Here is a 19,679-nt window from a genome sequence, read left to right as displayed (position 1 = left end):
TGTACCCCTGGGGATAAAAATATATTATATGTTTATAAAAAATTAAAAATTAAAAAAAAAGAAGAAGAAGAAGAAGATGGGATCGGGAGGGAGAAAACCATAAGACTCAATCTCAAAAAACAGACTGAGGGTTGCTGGGGGGAGGGGGGATGGGAGAGGGTAGTGGGGATATGGACATCAGGGAGGGTATGTGCTATGATGAGTGCTGTGAAATGTGTAAAGGGGATTCACAAACCTGTACCTCTGGGGATAAAAATACATTTTATGTTTATTTAAAAATTTTTAAAATTAATAAAATAAACTGCTTAGTAAGTGCAAAAAAAAAAGATTACATATCAAAACCAAGAGGAATTTACTTTAGGAATGCAAGAAAAGCAATGTTATAAACCACATCAACAGGCTATGGGGAAAAAAAAAAACGTATGATATTAACTGCCACACCAAATAAATTTTATGAAACCTAACACCTATTCATATAAAAAATACTCAACAAACAAGAAATAGAGATCAAGACCTAAACAAACAAAAAAATGGTCCAAGATCATGCAGTAGAAGATAATAGAGTTGTCAATTCTTTTCACTCTAATCTACAGATTCAACCGCTTTGCAAATATCAACAAACTGACTTGACACATTAAATGGAAACGCAAAAGACTGAATAGTCAACACAATACTGAAGAACAAAGTTGGAGGACTTTACCCTACTTCAAGACTCACTATAAAGCTTACTATCAAGACAATGGAGTTTTAAAAAAATGCAAAATCTGTTGATCTTGGGTGTGGAAATGAGGTTTAAGATAAAACAAAAAACAGGGGCACCTGGGTGGCTCAGTCGTTAAGCGGCTGCCTTTGGCTCAGGTCAGGGTCCCAAGCCCTGCTCAGAGCCCTGCTCAGAGCCCTGCTCAGAGCCCTGCCCAGAGCCCTGCTCAGAGCCCTGCCCAGAGCCCTGCCCAGAGCCCTGCCCAGAGCCCTGCCCAGAGCCCTGCTAGCCGGAAGCCTGCTTCTCCCTCCCCCATCCCCCTGCTTGTGTTCCCTCTCTCGCTGTCAAATAAGTAAGTAAAATCTCAAAAAAAAAAAAAAAAAAAAAGATAAAACAAAAACCAAAAGCAGAACTCACAAGAGAAAAAAATGGTAATTTAGACTTTATTAAAATTTAAAACTTCTGTTTAGAAAGCTACTGATAAGAAAATGAAAACACAAACCACACAGTAAGAGAAAGAGAAAATACAAGCACACCTTCCTTTATAGGGCTTCATGGATACTGTTTACAAACTGAAGGGCTGTGGCAAGACTGCCTGGAGTATTTTTCCAATAGCACTTGCTCACATTGTGCCTCTGTGTCACATTCTGGTAAATATCACAATATTTCAAACCTTTACATTATTATTATATTTGTTACAGTGATCTTTGATCTTTGACATCACTATTTTAAATGTTTTGAGGCACCACAAATCACAACTACATAAGATAGCAAACTTAATAAATGTTGTGTTCAGACCCAACCAGCCATTTCCACCATATATATAGATATCTACATCTATATGTATCTATCTCTCCTTCTCTTTGGGACTCCCTATTCTGAGACACACCGATATTGAAATTAAGCCAATTGATAACCCTACATTAGCCTCTTAAGTATTCAAGGAAGGTATCTCTCACTTTAAATCAAAAGCTAGAAGTGATTAAGTTCAGTGAAAAAGGTATGCTGAAAGCCAAGACAGGCTGAAAATTAAGCCCCTTGTACCCAACAGTAAGCCAAGTTGTAAATGCAAAACGTAAGTTCTTAAATAGGAGTGCTTCTCCAGTCAACACACAAATGATTAAAAAAGAAAAAAAAAAAGTGAAACCACCATGCATCACTGATACAGAGAAAGTTTTAGTGGCCTGGATGGAAGATGAAACCAGCCACAACACTCCCTTAAGCCAAAGACTAATCAAGAAGGCCCTAACTCTATTCCATCCTATTAAGGCTGAGAGAGGGGAGGAAACTAGAGAAGAAAAGTATGAAGCTAGCAGAGGCTGGTTCATGAGGTTTCCTAAGGAAAGAAGCCGTCTCTGTAACACGAAAGGGCAGGGTGAAGCAGCAAGTGCTGATGTAGAAATTGTGGCAAGTCATTCAGAAGATCAAGCTTAGATCATTATTGAAGGTGGCTACACTGAACAACAGGTGTTCAGTGTGGACAAAACAGCCTTATGATAGAAGATGCCATATACAAATTTCATAGCAGTTCATGGATCAGAATAATTTTGGCTTACCAGGTCTCATTACGTAAGAAATACATTTTGTTAGCCTATACCTACCATAGACTGATTCCTCTGATGGATCTAAGCAAAGAAAACTGAAAACCTTCTGGAAAGGATCCACCATTCTAGGTAATAAAAAAACATTTATCATTCATGTGAAGGGATCAAATATATCAATAGTAATAGGAATTTAAAATGATTCCAACCTTCATGGATTACTTTGAGGGGTTCAAGACCTCAGTAAAGGAAGTAACTGCAGATGGTAGAAAGAGAACTACAATTAGAAGTGGAACCTGAAGATAAAACTGAAATAAAACCTTTAACAGATGGAGCTGCTGCTAAGAGATGAGCAAAGAAATGATCGCTTGAGATGGAATTTACTCCTGGTGAAGATGCTGCAAAGACTGTTGAAATGACAATGAAAGATTCAGAGTATTACATAAACTTCATTGATAAAGGAGCAACAGGGTTTGTTGCAATTTTGAAAGTTCTACTGTGAGTAATAATAGGCTACCAAACAGCATTGCATGCCACAGAAAACGGATTCATGAGTCAATCGAAAGACCTTACTGTTGTCTTCTAAGAAACTGCCACAGCCACTCCAAACTTCAGAAACTATCAACCAATGTGATCAGTCAGCAGTCACTGATATCAAGGCAAGATTCTAACAAAACAATTATGAATTGCTGAAAGCTCAGATGATGGTTAGCATTATCTAGCAATGAAATATGTTTAAGTTAATATATATACATCATCTTAGACACAATGCTATTGTTTGCACACAATATAGTATACTATAAACATAATTTTCATATGTACTAGGAATCCAAAAAACTGATTTGATGTGCTTTATTGCATTGGTCTAGAACCAAATGTGCAGTATCTCTAAGGTATGCCTGTATTTGCAAGACACTACTGGCTCAAGTACTGGCTCAAATACTCAAGTACTGGTACTCATGTACCAAAATATGGAAAAATAAACTTTTAAAAATCAACAATAAAAAGAATCCAATTAAAATATGAATAAATATCTTAACAGCCACTTGACAGATAAATGAAAAAAAGAAAGATAACATGCTCATTTGTCATTACAGACATGCAAATTAAAAGGAGATAGGGATTGCACTATTGTACTATAGTACAGACTATTGCACTATTGTACAATAGTACAGACTGCTCTAGGTACCACAGACATTTGAACAATATTTGTTCTTCAAATCCATGAGCATGGAACGTTTTCCCACTCTCTGTGTCTTCCTCAATTTCTTTCACGACTTTTCTGTAGTTTTCTAAGCACAGATTCTTTGCCTTTTGGTTAGGTTTATTCCTCATGGGTTTTGGTACAACTGTAAATGGGATCAACTTTAATTTCTCTTTCTTCTGTCTCATTGTTAGTGCACAGAAATGCAACTGATTTCTGTATGTTGATTTTATATCCTGTTATGTTGCTGAATTCCTGCTTTAGTTCTAGCAATTCTGGGGTGGAGTCTATTGGGTTTTCCAGAGTATCACATCACCTGCGAAGAGTGAAGGAGTTTGACTTCCTCGCCAATTCAGATGCTTTTTATTTTTTTGTTGTCAGATTGCTGATGCTAGGACTTCTAGTACTATACTGAACAACAGTGGTAAGAGTGGACACCACTGCCATATTCCTGACATTAGGGGAAAAGCTCTGTTTTTCCCCACTGAAAATGTATTCACTGTGGGCCTTTTCAAGAGGAGTTATGATACATTTATGATACTGAGTTATGATACTGAGTTATGTTCCCTCTATCCCTACACTGTGAAGAGTTTTAATCAAGAAACTGTACTTTATCAAATGGTTTTTTTCCATCTATTGAGAAGAACATATGGTTCTTGTCCTTTCTTTTGTGTATACTGAACCACTCTTGCAGCCCAGGAATAAATCTGACTTGGTTGTGGTGAATAATCCTTTTGAAGTACTGTTGGATCCTACTGGCTAGTACCTTGGTGACAATTTTTGCCTCCATGTTCATCAAGGGTATTGATCTGTAATTCTCCTTTTTGGTGAGGGTCTTTGTCTGGTTTGGGGATCAAGGCAATGTTGGCCTCACAGAAAGACCCTCGAAGTTTTCCTTCCACTTCTATTCTTTGAAACAGCTTCAGAAGAATAGGTATTAGTTCTTTAAATGTCTGGTTCCCCTGGGAAGCCATCTGTCCCAGGACTCTGTTGGGAGATTTTTGATTACTGCTTCAATATCCTTGCTCTTTATGGGTCTGTTTAGGTTTTCTATTTCTTGTTTCATTTTTGGTAGTTTATACATCTCTAGGAATGCATTCATTTCTCCTGGACCTAATTTATTGGCATATAGTTGCTCATAATATATTCTTATAAATGTTTTGGTGTTAGTTGTGATCTTTCATTCATGGTTTTATTATTTTGGGTCCCTTCTCTTCTTTTTAATAAGCATGCCCATGGGTTTATCAATCTAATTAATTCTGTCAAAGAACCAGCTCCTAGTTTCATTGATCTGTTCTACTGTTCTTTTGGTTTCATTGATTTCTGCTCTCATCTTTATTTTCTTTCCTACTGGGTTTATGTTTTATTTGCTGTTATTTTGCCAGCTCTATCAGGTGTAAGGTTAGGTTGTTCATGTGAAAATCTTTCTTGTTTCTTCAGAAAAGCTTTTATTGTTACATACGTCCTTCTTAGAACTGCCTTTGCTTCATCCCAAAGGTTTTGAACAGTTGTGTTTTCATTTTTTTTGTTTCCATAAATTTTTTATTCTTTAATTTCCAGGTTGACCCATTCACTTTTAGTAGCATGTATGTTCTTTAGCCTCCATGTATTTAAGTTCTTTCCAACTTTCCTCCTGTGATTGAGCTTGAGTTTTAAAGCACTGTAGTCTGAAAATAGGTAGGGAATGATCCCAATCTTCTGGTACTAAGGCCTGATTTGGACCCAGGATGTGATCCATTCTGAAGAATGTTCCATGTGCACTCGAAAAGAACGTGCTATTTGTTTCTTTAGGATGTTATGTTCTGAATTTATCTGTTAAGTCCATCTGGTCCAGTACGTCATTCAAAGCCCTTGTTTTCTTGTTGATCTTCTCCCTAGAACATCTGTCCACTGCAGTGAGTGGGGTGTTAAAGTCCCCTAATATTATTGTATTATCAATGTGTTTAACTTTGTTAGTAACTGTTTTATCTAACTGGCTTCTCCCATGTTAAGGGCATAAACATTTACAATTATTAGGTCTTCTAGTTGGATACACCCTCTAATTATGATACAGGTCTTTCCTCACCTCTTATTATAGTCTTTGGTTTAAAATCTAGTTTGTCTGATACAAGGATTGCCACCGCAGCTTTCTTTTGATGTCCATTAGCACTATAAATGGTTTTCCACTCCCTCACTTTAAATCTGGAGGTGTCTCTGGGTCTAAAATGAGTCTACTACAGGGGTGCCTGGGTGGCTCAGTGGGTTAAAATGAGTCTACTACAGACAGCAATATCAATGGGTCTTGCTCTTGAATCAAATCTGAAACCCTGTGTCTCTTCATTGGAACATTTAGTCCACTTACATTAACTATTGAAAGATATAAATTCAATGCCACTGTATTACCTGTAAAGTCACCGTTTCTGTATATTGTCTCTGTTCCTCTCTATGTTACTTTTGGGCTCTCTTTGCTTACAGCATCCCTTTTAATATTTCTTGCAGGGCTGGTTTAGTGATCACAAATTCTTTTAGTTTCCATTTGTCCTAGAAGCTTTTTATCTCTTCTATTTTGAATGACATCCTAGCTGGATATAGTATTCTTGGCTGCATATTTTTCTTGCTTAGTGTGCTGAATATATCACGCCAGTCCCTTCCTGTCAGGTTTCTGTGGATAGGTCTGCAGCCAAGCCAATCTTATGTTTCTACTATTGGAGGTTACAGACCTCTTGTCCCGAGCTGCTTTCAGAACTTTCTGTATCTGAGATTTGCAAGCTTCACTATCACATGTTGAGGTGTTGACCTATTTTTATTGATTTTTGAGGGGGATTCTCTGTGACTCCTAGACTTGAATGCCTGTTTCCTTCCACAGATTAGGGAGGTTCTCCACTATAATTTGCTCCAATATAGCTTTTGGCCCCCCTCTTCTTTTGGATCCCGATTATTCTAATATTGTTTGGCTTTATGGTATCACTTATCTCTCAAATTCTCCCCTCACGATCCAGTAGTTGTTTCTACTCTCTTTTTCTCAGCTTCTCTGTTCTCCATCATTTTGTCTCCTAGATCACCAATTCTCTAATTCTCTCTTTGGCCTCTTCTATCCTACCAGTTTGAGCCTCCATTTTTAATTGCATCTCATATTATAATAGCTTTTTATTTCAACTTGATTAGTTTTTAGTTCTTTTATTTCTCTAGTGTCTTCTATGCTTTTTTCAAGCCCAGGTAGTATCTTCAAAATTGTTATTCTGAACTCTAGTTCAGATATCTTACTTATATCCATACTAATTAAGTCCCTGGCAGTCGGTACTGCCTCTTCTTTTTTTTTTTTCCCCAAGATTTTTATTTATTTGAGAGAGAGACAGAGCACAAGCAGAGGGAGCTGAAGTAGAGGGAGAAGCAGGCTCCCCGCAGAGCAAGGAGCTTGATGTGGCACTCAATCCCAGGACCCTGGGACCATGACCTGAGCTAAAGGCAGACACCTAACTGAGCCACCCAGACATCCCTCCTGTTCTCTTTTTTTGAGGGGAGTTTTTCCATCTTGCATTCTGTCCAGAGCAGAACAGATGAATGAGAGAACAAAATATTTAAAATGGCAACAACCCCAGAGATATATACACTAAACAAATCAGAAGAGAACCAAAACAAAAATTTAAGAAAGAAAAAGAATATAATCAGACCAGTGAACTAAACAGAGCAGTACTCTCAATCCTCTATGTATTTTAGTCTGTTTGTTAAAAAGCTAGACCCCAAAAGTGTAAAGAAAGAAAAACTCATACAAGTACAAAAATAAAGTTAAATGCTATGAAAGGATAGAATATAACTATAAAAATGAAAATCAAAAGACCAAAAAAAAAAGGGGGGGGGGAGGACTATAAGCAGACAGGTGAATGAAGAAATATACTATATCCTGAGTATATTTGGTAGGTTAGAAGAAACTACATCTCAAAATTTTAAAGAAAGAAAAACGTAAACACACAAAAGTAAAATTAAATACATTGAAAAGACAGAATGTAATGGTTAAGGATGAAAGTTAAATAAGACTAAAAAAAAAAAAAAGAAAAAAAAAAGAAAAAGAATATGATCAGACAGGTGAGAAGAACAGAGCCATACACTAGATTCTGGGTGTATTTTGGTCTGTTAAAAGATACTGCATCACAAAATTATAAACAAAGAAAAACTTATACATATACAAAAATAAAATTAAATACAATGAAAGGATAGAATGTAATTGTAAAAATGAAAATTAAGATTTTTTTAAAAAATCAATAAAATAAATTGGTTGAAAAAGGAAAGTGAAAAAAATTAAAATTGAAAGATCAAAGAATCATGAGGGAAAAAAACACGAATTCTATATATTATTTTCTGGAGTTTTGCAGTTCTCTATGATTCATAAACTTCATCTTAGCTGGATGTTCTTGCCGATCTTCTGGGGGGGGGGGGCTATTGCATTGATTCTCAGATGTCTCTGCACAGGGCAAAATTGCCACCACCCTTGCCAGGGGGCCAGGCTAAGCAAACAGCTCCAGATTGTTCCATGAGGCTTTCGTTCCTTGAAGGCTTTCTAGAAAGTGCAGCTTTAGAGGATGAGAGTGAAAACAGCGGCCTCCTAATCTCCAGGCCCAGAGCTAAAAGCTCTGGGCCCCACTTTTCATTGTGCCCTCAGGGAAAAGCAGTCATGTCTCCTGGACTCTGAGCACTCTGTGTTCACCGAACCTGTGACCAAGCATGTTTATCTCAGACACCTGACCCTGTTTCAAGTCTCCAAACTCTGCAGACCCCTGTGGTATACACCTGCACCACCCCGGGATGGGAGGAGCATGTGACTCACTGCAGTTCTGCCTCTTACTGGGCCCCTGCTCAAAGACTGGTTAGCCAACGGGGACCACATTTCATGGCAACCTGGAGCTAAGAGGCCACTCCTGGGCTTCCTGATTGCAGCCAGCTTCCCTGCTCCAATGGGAACCCTGCCACACTCACGTACTCCTGGTCTTCCTGAGCCCCCAGGGATCCTGAGACCACACTGTCCCACCTAGGATTCCGCCCTAGTGTCGCCACCTGGACACCTTTTATACAGGGACATCCCTCACCACAGCAGACTTCTAAAAGTTCTGACTTTGTGCTCCACGGCTATATCACTCCCATGCTGCCTTATGTAGGCTCCCTCCCACCCCCCTCCACCGGTTTATCTTCTAATATATTGCCTTGAATTCACTTCTCTGCACCTCCTATCATGCAAATAGTTGCTTTTCTATTTGTAGGGTTGCAACTATTCTATCTTAGATCTCTGGCTGAGTTCACAGGTGTTCAGAATGATTGATAGCTATCTAGCTGAACTCCTGGGACCAGACAAAACTAAGGTCTCCCACTCCTCTGCCATCTTGGACTGTTCCAAATTAAAACAAGGAGACAGAACTTCACACCTATCAGAATAACTAAAATCCAAGAAACTGACAATATCATTTGCTGCTAAGAATGCAAAATAGCTGACTCTAGGCTTGGGGTAAGCCTGGAGCATCTTGTAATACCAAAAAGTAAGTGCCATTTTAGTATTTTGTTCTCTCATTCATCTGTTCTGCTCTGGAGACTTGAAACAGGGTCAAGTCTGCTCTGGACAGAATGACAAGATGGAAAAACTCACCTCAAAAAAAGAGAACAGTACTAGATCCCAAAGGTTTTTTTTGTTTTTGTGTTTTCTTTTGTTTTGGGGTTTTCCCCCCATAAAAGTTATATGTTTTAAATTTATGTCTGTCATGTATCTTGAGGTTATTTTTGTATAAGTAGTGAGTCTGGAGGGTTTTTTTTTTTTTTTTTTGGTATGACTAGATGTCCATTTGCTCAAGCATCATTTGTTTTGTCCTTCCTACCTACCCCTCCCACCGCTACCCAAAACAATGAGTGTATAATCAAAGGAATATAGAAAGTGAAAGTGCACTCAATGGTCAAGAAGAGGAACAAATTAATTTCTTAATTAAAGTAACAATACTAGATTATAAGCCAAAGTATAAAATATTATCTCCAAGTCCATACTGTTAGAGATAAATGAATAAGTTGGGATGAGACAAGTCTCTCACACAGAAGAGTTCTAAGTAAGTTACACTGATATGCCATCATCAAGGAATTTCCCACTAAAGTATAAGCAACACACAGTGATTTGCTTTTGAAGAATATAGTATGGAAAAAGGGAAAAAACAGGTAATTTTACAATGTAAAAGTGTGACAAATACAGCCAAATGATCAAGGTCACTATCAGTGATATGTTGAAGTCTTCTCAAAGATAAGGAAAAATGACCATCATTTACAAACAATTCAAAGAAAACACTTTGCTATAAATCTTACACTTTGCTATAAATCTAATTTGTATGCTGAAAATTACAAAATGCTGTGAAAGAAATTCAACAAAACCTTATTAAAATGGTGAGATATACCATATTCATGAACTAGGAGATTTAACACAGTATGTCAATTCTCCCCCAAAATGACATTCAAGTTTATGCAATTCCAATCAAAATTCCAGCAAGACTTTTGGGACATAGCCAATATACATAAAACTACTCTAAAATTCATACAGAAAACCAAAACAAGGGGCGCCTGGGTGGCTCAGGTCATGATCTCAGGGTCCTGGGATCAAGTCCCGCATCGGGTGCTTGCTCAGCAGGGAGCCTGCTTCCTCCTCTCTCTCTCTCTGCCTGCCTCTATGCCTACTTGTGATCTCTCTCTCTGTCAAGTAAATAAATAAAAATCTTTATTAAAAAAAAAAAAAAGAAAGAAAGAAAACCAAAACAAGCAAGCAAGCAAACAAACAAGACATTTTAGGAAATGACTCAAGTAAAAAACTTAAGCCGATTTTGAGACTAAGTATGTCACTAGAATAACCAAGACTGTGGTTCTGGCAGACATACAAACAAATACCAATAGAAATGAGGAGGGAATCTCAAACTAGCCCCCAGAGAGGTATGGCCCAAGTCCATACTGTTGCACCTTTTTCAGAAATCAGTATGGACAACTGATTTCTGGAAAAGGTGCAACAAGCAATTGAAGAGAGGAATAATAGCCTTTTCAACAAATGATGCTTGAGCAAATGAACATCTATTCATACAAAAAAACAAAAAACACCACCAAACCTCCAAATTCACTAGTTATACAAAAAATGAACTTAAGATACATGACAGACCTAAATGTAAAACATTTAACTTTTAGGGGGGAAAAAACCCGAAACAAAACAAAACACAAAAACAAAAAAGAACCTTTGGGATCTAGTACTAAGCAGTTAAGACTTCCTGAAATTAAAAAAGTACAATCCAAAATAAATTGGACTTCATCAAAATCAAAAACTTTGGTTATGCAAAAGACCATCTGAAGAGAATGAGAAAACAAGCCAGAGAAAGGGAGAAAATATTTGTGAGCCACATTCTGGAAAAGGACTGGTGTCTAAAATGTACAGATAACTCCAAAAACTCAACAGTAAAAATCCCAATAATGTAAATTAGCAAACAGACAAATGCATGAAACGACATTTCACTGAAGAGCATTTACATACAGCAAATAAAGGATGCTCCACGTCATTAGACATTTGGGAAATGCAAACTGAAATCACTACACACCAATGAGAATACTCTCCTGACAAAAAACAGTGATAATAACCTATGTTGGTGAGGATATATGGGATCTGGATCACTCATACATTGCTGCTAGAAATGTAAACTGGTACACAGCTACTCTGAAAAACAGTCTGCCATGTTCTTAAAAAACTAAAACGTACTTACCATATGACCCCGCAACTGCACTCTTGCACATTTATCCCTGAGCAATGAAAATTTATCTCATGCAGAAACTTCTACACAAATATTTGTGGTGGCTTCATTTGCGGTAGCAAAAAACCAAAAACAACCTACATGTCCTTTAATGGCTGAAAGGTTAAACTGTTCATCCGCGTTCTGTGGAATGCTATTAAGCAATAAAATGTAAAGAACTATCAACACATGCAACAACTTCGATTAATCACAAGACAATTAGGCTGACTGAAGAAAAGCCAATCCCCAAAAGTTACATACATACATAATTCCATATATACAACATTTTCAGAAGAAAAAATTTTACAAATGTTTAACAGATTCAAGATTACCAGGGGTTAGGGATGGGTAAGGAAGTGGAGGTCACAAGAACGAGATGAATATGGTTATTCATATATGTGAACAATATGAGGGATCCCTGCAGTGATGTTCTGTATTTTGCCTATGGTAGTGAACACACAAATCCACACAGGTGATAATACTATAAAGCACTAAATATGAATGCAAATGAAACTGAGCAACCTGAATATGGTCAGTGAACTCTATCAATGTCAATATCCAAGTTGTGGTACTGTACAGTTTTAGAAGATGTTACCATAGTGGGGAAACTTGTAGAAGGTATAAAGACCTCTCTGTGATATTTTTTTACAACTGCATGTAAATCTACAATTATCTTAAAAGTTTCATTTGAAATACCTGTGTCAAATAAAAAGGCAAGCCAGAGTGAGGAAAAAAATTTGGCAATGCATATATCTGATGAAGGATTTATCTATATTTTTTAAAAGTCCTACAATCCAATATTAATGTAATTTTTTAAATGGACAAATTATTTGAACACTTAACTAAATGAGATTCAAAAATGGCAAATTAACACATAATAAGATGGTCAATATCGCTAACATAAGAAAATGTAAATTAAAGCCACAATGAGATGCCACTACACAGACACCAGCATGACTAAAAAAAGACTGAAAATACTAAGTGTTGAGAGAGGATGTGGAGCAACTGGAACACATCCCTAGAGGGAATGTAAAAATGGCACAGCCACTTTGGAAGACAGTTTGGCAGTTTCTTAAAGTTGAACATACACACTTACCATATGACCCAGCAATCCCACTCCTAGGTATTTACCTAAGAGAAATGAAAACATATGTCCACACAAAGACTTGTACTCAAATGTTCATAGCAGCTTTATTCATAATCACAAGCAGCTAGAAATAACCCAAATATCCATCTACCGGATAATTTATAAACAAATCATTACCTATCCATGGATAATCTCAGAAGTATTATATTAAATGAAACTCAGCCAGCCAATAAAGGCTACATACGCTGATTCTACTTTTATGAATTTCTGGAAAAAGGAAAAAACTACTGTGAGAAAGAAAGAGAAGAAAACAAAAACAAAAAACTACAGTGATTTCTGGCCAAAAGCCAGTTGCAGGGAAAAAACACTGCCTATAAATGGTCATAAAGGAACTTTTTGGGCTAATGGAAATATTCTATATCCTTACTGTGGTGAAGGATGCACCAACTGTATACGTTTATCAAAACTTATCAACTGCATCCTGGAAACTTGTGAATTTTCTGCCAACTGCATCTCAAAAAGTATTAATTTTCATTTCTAATATTGCTGTAAGAAGAGTTGAGAAGTTAGAGTGCATTCATAAGTTTAAACAAGTATGGTTAAAAGCATGTAAACGTCATATAGATCATTTACCCGTTTTTATAAGTTATGAAAATTAAGAACAAATAATATTCTCTAATACCTTAATTTCTGTTAACATGATATAATGTATAACTAAAATATTACTATAATGTAATCTTTTAAAAACATGGTATTTCTTGGGGAGCCTGGATGGCTCAGTCGATTGAGCATCTGGCTTGCTTTGGTTCAGGTCATGATCTCAGGGTTCTAAGAAGGAGCCTGGCATCAGGCTCTGCGCTCAGCACAGAATCTGCCTGAGAATCTATCTCCTTCTCTCTCTGCCCCTCTTGCTCATGCTCACTCCATCTCTCTCCTTTTTTCTAAAATAAATAAAATATTTTTATTTTATTAACTGTGTGTATAAGCATACACTCAGGTATTTGGCTTCTTGGAATTAAATATCAAATATAAAAATAAAACAATTTATTTGAGATCACTATAATAAAGACTCTTTAAGACACAAAACATTACCCAAAAGAAGTTCACTGAAAAAATGTAAAAGGAAAATTGCCCTTATGTGCAAATCTCAATTCCAAAATTGGTAAATTTCATAATGACAGGCATTTTCCACTGAGAAGTCTAATGGAAAGTTAGACAAGAACACAGAAAATGCAACTCTGGCCAAACTATTCCACAGTTCAAAATCTTCAAGTTTCCTAAGACTTTCTCCTACCAACCCCTCTTCTTCAGTGTCTCTCTACTCACTGTGGATGCTTAACAATCTGGCTCAAAATTTCTCAGACACTGAGAGATGGGGATCTGTCACCTTCACTTTAACATGGGGCTGTGTGAATGATCAATAGACTATGGCAGAAATGATGCTATAGTTCCTGGTGCCCCACAAACCTGAACTTTTAAAAATATTACAGTTCTATTTGATACAAGTATTTTGGGTCTTATACTTGCATAAGAAATATAAGTTTATACCCAGTATTATGTCTATAGATATATATATAGATGCTCTGATAATTTAGGCCAACATTCTGAATCAGTATCTTAAGAAAGGACACAATTTATGGTCTAAAACAACTGCTCGAATTGAGCACATTTAGCAATTACTCAAAGTGAACTTCTAGGGGTGCCTGAGTGGCTTAGTGGGTTAAAGCATCTGCCTTCACCTCAGGTCATGATCCTGGGGTCTTGGGATTGAGCCCTGCATCTACTCAGCAAGGAGCCTGCTTCTCCCTCTGTTGCTGCCCCTTGCTTGTCCCCACATGTTCGCTTGCTCTCTCTGCTCTCTCTCTCAAATAAATAAATAAATGAACTTGTAGCCTTTGTTTTCTGTACAAGTCTGGTCCTTTAATCACTGGTAAAAGTATTACTTCCACCTAACATACTCTGTGTAGTAGCCGGCATAACCAAATAGATATTAACAAAAATTTTATGCAGGGAACTACTCTTAGGAGAGGGTACTTCTCAATAACCAACTTGCTGAACAACACTATCAGTAGAATGGTCAGGCTGCACCTGTCTGCAGAATTATTTGGCAATTGAGAAGCAAATGAGTATCCTGGATATTTTTTTGTCATTCATCCTGGTACTTGAGACAAAACATGCTCCTGTTCCTTCCAATTTGTCCTGCTCTGAGGGCAGTTTAATTAGAAAGGAATTTGAAAGACACATACATAATAATTTGGAGAGGCAAATTTACAATCTGAAGGGTGGCACTCCCCTAGTTAAACTAAATTCCACATTCTCTCTGCATCTCCTCACTGTATTATCTGTACATAGGACTATTTGCTGTAGTAAAATGTAAGATTCTTTTAAAAAAACTCCTTTTTGTATGCCCAACTTACTTTCCTACCTTCTACAATGAATGACGACCAAGAAATGTAACATATTCTTAATACTATTAAATAAAGAAAAAGCCCTATTCTGGAATAGCAACTACAACTTTCATATAATACAGAAGGCAGGTTCATCACAGCAGCTTAAGAAAAACCATGCTACCACTATAACAATTATTGAATTTATCTTGATCACTGAACTTTCAAGTTGAATTTTCTGAAACTAATTCAGTTAAAAATCCTGCTAAGAGAAAAGTGTAATGACACTTCATTTACCTGAACAAAGACTCTACTGTATGAGAATTTTTCAAGTGAAAAGAAATGCACCACTATTTAAAATGTTAAGATATAAAATCTTTCTTACAACTGATTAGGTAACCTTCTGAAATATTTGCAAATGTCTAAGGTTGTTTCAAAATGATGAGGAAAGGGGTGAAGGTGGCTCAGTTGGTTAAGCATCACCTCTTGATTTTTGGCTCAGGTCATGATGTCAGGATTGTGGGACTGAGCCCCACACTCAGCTGAGTCTGCTTGTCCCTCTCTCTCTGCCTCTCCTCCTACTTGGGTGCATGCACACACACTCACTCTCTAAAATAACAAAATCTTTTTTAAAAATATGAGGAGGAAAGAACGGAGTAGGGAGAATATAGATGAAACAAGGTCATCCATCTGTAATATTTAAAGCTGAGTGATGGACACATGTGGGTTCAAAACATTCTACTTTTCTGGGTTTGAAACTCTTCATTTAAGAAAATTTACACTGTTGTAATCAAAATATGGTGGTACCTGCATAAGGTTCAACAAGACCAAAGGAATAAAAATTCCAGAAATAAATCCATTCATCATGGTCAGTGGACTTGACAAAACTGCCCAGACCAATTAATAGTGAAAGCAAGTCTCTTCAACAAATGGTACCAGTACCAGATATTCACATATAAAAGAAACTGAACCCTTAACTCATCTCATATACAAAAATTGACAAAAATTGACCTAAATTTCAGAGCTAAAACAACTGAACTCTTAAGGAAAAAAAAATACAGGTGAATCATCATGACCTTGGACTTGGCAATAGACTCTAAGCAAAAGTACAAGCAACATCAATGACCAAAAAATAAATAAATAAATAAAAAGAGAGAGAGAGGCTTCATCAGAATTATGGTTTTGTTTTTGTAAAAAGAATACTACCAACACAATGAATAACAATCCACATAATGGAGGAAAATATTTCCAAATCATGTATCTGAGAAGTATCCAGAATATACAAAGAAGTCTTAAAACTCAACCTTAAAAATACAACTTAAAAATGAGTAAAGGACTAACATAGAATTGGTCCAAACAAGGCACACACATTGCTAGTGAATACATAAAAAAAGATGTTCATCATTAGTAACCAAGAAAATGCAAATCAAAATTACAATGGGACACCACTTCACAACAACTAGGATAACTACAACAACAATAACAAAAGCATTGGCAAAGATATAAAGAGATTAGAACCCTTTTACATTGCTGGTGAAAATGTAAAAATGTTGCAGCCACTATAAAATGTTTGGTGATAACATTTTTTACAAAACTAAAACAACTAATATTAAAATTTACATGGAAACACAAAAAACCCCAAAGAGCCAAAGCAAGCCTGTGGGGGGTAGGGGAGGGTTAGGAGGGAGCTGTAGGTATCACAATCCCTGATTGATATGCTACAAAGCTACATAATCAAAACAGTACAATACTGGCACAAAAACAGACTTACAGATCAATGGAACAGAACAGCCCAGAAATAAACCAACACTTACATGGGTAATTAATCTATGACAAAGGAGGGAAGACTTTACAAAGGGGAAAAGACAATCTAGTCAATAAATGGTCCTGGGAAACCTAGTTACTATATATAAAAGAATGAAACCGGACCACTTTCTTTTTTAAATTAAAGATTTTAATTATTTTACAAAAGACAGCACAAGTAGGGGGAATGGGAGAGGAAGAAGCAGGCTCCCAGGACCATAACTAGAGCCAAAGGCATATGTTTAATTGATTGAGCCACCCAGGCACCCCAGAAAGTAAACTGGTGCAATTAATGGAGGGTCCTCAAAAAAAAAAAAAAAAAAAAAAAAAGAAATACAGTATGATCCAGTAATTTCACTACTGGCTATTTATTCAAAGAAAATGAAAACACCAATTCGAAAAGATATATGCACCCCATTATTTACTGCAACATTATAATAGCCAAGATATGGAAGTAATCCAAGTGTCCACTAATAGATGAATGGATAAGGAAGATGTGGTGTATATATACAATGAAACATTATACAGTCATAAAAAAGGATGAGATCCTGCCATTTGTGACAACATGGATGGACCTAGAGGGTAATACGGTAAGTGAAAAAAGACAAATACTGTATGATTAAACTCATGTGGAATGTAAAAAGAAAACAAAACAAAACATGAGTAAATAAATAAAAAGCAAAACAGATCTCCACAAATACGGAGACCAAAATGATGGCTGCTAGAGGGAAGGGGGTAGAGGGATGGGCATAATAGGTGAAGAGGAGTGGGAGATACAGGCTTTGAGTTATGGAAAAAGTCAAAGGAATAAAAAACACAGCATAAGGAATACAGTCAATAATATTGTAATAGCAATGTATGGTGGTAGATGGTAGGTATGCCTACGGTAAGCATAGCATTATGCATTAACTTCTCCAATCACTATACTGTACAACACCTGAAACTAAATGTAATAATGTGAGTCAACTGCACTCAAAAAGAGTCTGGTGGTTCCTGAAAAATTAAACATAGATGTGCCATATTACCCACCAACCAATTCCATGCTTAGGTATATACTCAAGAGAACTGAAAACAGGGATTCAAATATCTGTACACAAACATTCATAGCAGCACTTTCCACAGTAGCCAAAAGGTAGAAACAATCAAAATGCCCACCATTGGATAAATGGATGAACATTATGTGGCATACATACACACAATGGAATACTATTCAGCTATAAAAACAAAATGAAGTGCTGATATGGTCGACAACATGGAAGAACCTCCAAAACATTACGCTAAGTCTAAGAATGCAGACATAAAAAGGTTACACATGGGGGCTCCCGGGTGGTTCAGTCAATTAAAACTGGACTCTTGGTTTTAGCTCAGGTCATGATCTTAGGGTCATGAGATTGGGCCCCATGCGGGGCTTCATGCTCAGCAGGGAGTCTGCTTGGGATTCTCTCCCTCTCCCTCTGCCCTTTCTCCATTTTGCACGCACACACATGCTCTCTCTCTCAAATGCATCTCAACAACAACAACAACAAAGGGGGGGGGGTGTCATATGTGGTGTGATTCCATTATATGAAATAACCAGAACAGATCAACTGAAAGACATAAAATGGATTAGCGGTTGCCAGGGACTCAGAGAATGGGCAAATGGGGAGTGACTGTTAATGGATACAGATCTCCTTTGAAGGAGATGAAGTATTTTGGAACTATACAGAAGAGACTGCACAATACTGTGAATGTATTAAATGCCACAGAATTACATATCTAAAATAGTTAATTTTATGTTATGTGAATTTCACCTCAAACTTCACAGAATTGATTACGTATCAATAAGAGCAAGTTAATATAACACTTCATTCATCATTCAGTATTAGTTAAGTTTATAGGCCTGAAAAACAATTTTGTCCTTAAACCAAACAGCAAAGAATGCACCTACCACTTATAAGTCTAATAATTTCCCCATCATATTACCAAGAGGCTGAGATAATAAAATTTTGATACTTCTAAAAAAGTTCAGAATGAAAGCATGGAGAAAAAATTTACATAGAAAAAATAATATTAGCCAGATTACCTATAACGAAAATGTGCATTTCAAAAATTTATAAGCTACACCACAATGAAATGCAGTGTAAACCTTGTCTGCAACCTGGTTTGAACACACTGGGAAAAGCCATTGTGTGGCTAGAAATTTGACATATGGACTGAATATTAAATATTAGAGAATTTGGGGGCTCCTGGGTGGCTCAGTTCGTTAAGTGACTGCCTTCGGCTCAGGTCATGATCCTGGAGTCCTGGGATCGAGTCCCGGATCAGGCTCCCTGCTCAGCAGGGAGTCTGCTGGATCCCACTGACCTCTCTCCTCTCATGCTCTCTCTCTTTCTCTCCCAAATAAATAAAAAAAATTTTTTAAAAAGTCTTTGACATTTAAAAAATATTAGAGAATTTGTGTTAATTGTACTAGGTGGGAAAAGGATACTGTGCTTGTATTAAAAAATGTTTAGGGAGAAAATGTCAAGATGTTTATAAAATAAAGTACAATAACAAAAATAGGTACAAAATACTAGCAATGATTAGATCTAGGTGATGAGTATGTGGGGGTTCATTTTACTATTCCTTCATATTTTGTGTGCTGGAAATTTTTATACTAAAATGTTAAATTTCTATATTTTAAAAAATTACAAACTTTCATAAACAAAGTAAACTTTGGAATGAATCAGGAACCTATTACTTTGTCTCATAATTTCTGGAGTCTGGGAAGATAATGTCTTCCCAACATTTCATTCCTTTGAGACTCTTTTAGGTATTAGTACGCCTAAAAGAGGAAATTACTTTTCATTATTTTGACTTCAGAGCAAATTAAATTCTTGAAAACTGAAAATCCACTGAGTATGTGCCTATTTTTTATTCTAGGTTCAGTTCTGGCAATTAAGTAGTATCAAGCTTTAAGTAAAAGGTCTGGAGTGAAGGATTATAAAATAAAATGGAAATATTGGACAGCTGCATGTCCTAGTACTGTTTTATGGAGCATTAAATAATGACTTTTTATATGCAAGGTAAAATTTCAAATCTAACCACTTAAAAAAAAGTAAGAACAGGCTGTATAAATTCTAACCCAGGATAAAAGGAAGAAAATAGAAAAAAGGATGGCAGAAGTGGTACAAATGAAAAGAAAATAGATGGCTGAGGTAAGGTCAAATATATAA

At 36.5% G+C, this 19,679-nt stretch overlaps 1 protein-coding gene across 2 annotated transcripts in view; it reads right to left on the bottom strand.

The window, feature by feature from the left end:
- Positions 1 to 19,679, bottom strand: part of EIF5B (eukaryotic translation initiation factor 5B) — an 80,933-nt gene that overhangs the window by 51,849 nt on the left and 9,405 nt on the right. The window lies entirely within an intron of this gene.

Source organism: Mustela nigripes, chromosome 7 (assembly GCF_022355385.1).
Source record: "Mustela nigripes isolate SB6536 chromosome 7, MUSNIG.SB6536, whole genome shotgun sequence".
NCBI classification, from domain to species: Eukaryota; Metazoa; Chordata; class Mammalia; order Carnivora; family Mustelidae; genus Mustela; species Mustela nigripes.
Note: the sequence above shows the minus strand (reverse complement) of the source record. Positions and strands in the feature narration are given on the sequence as shown.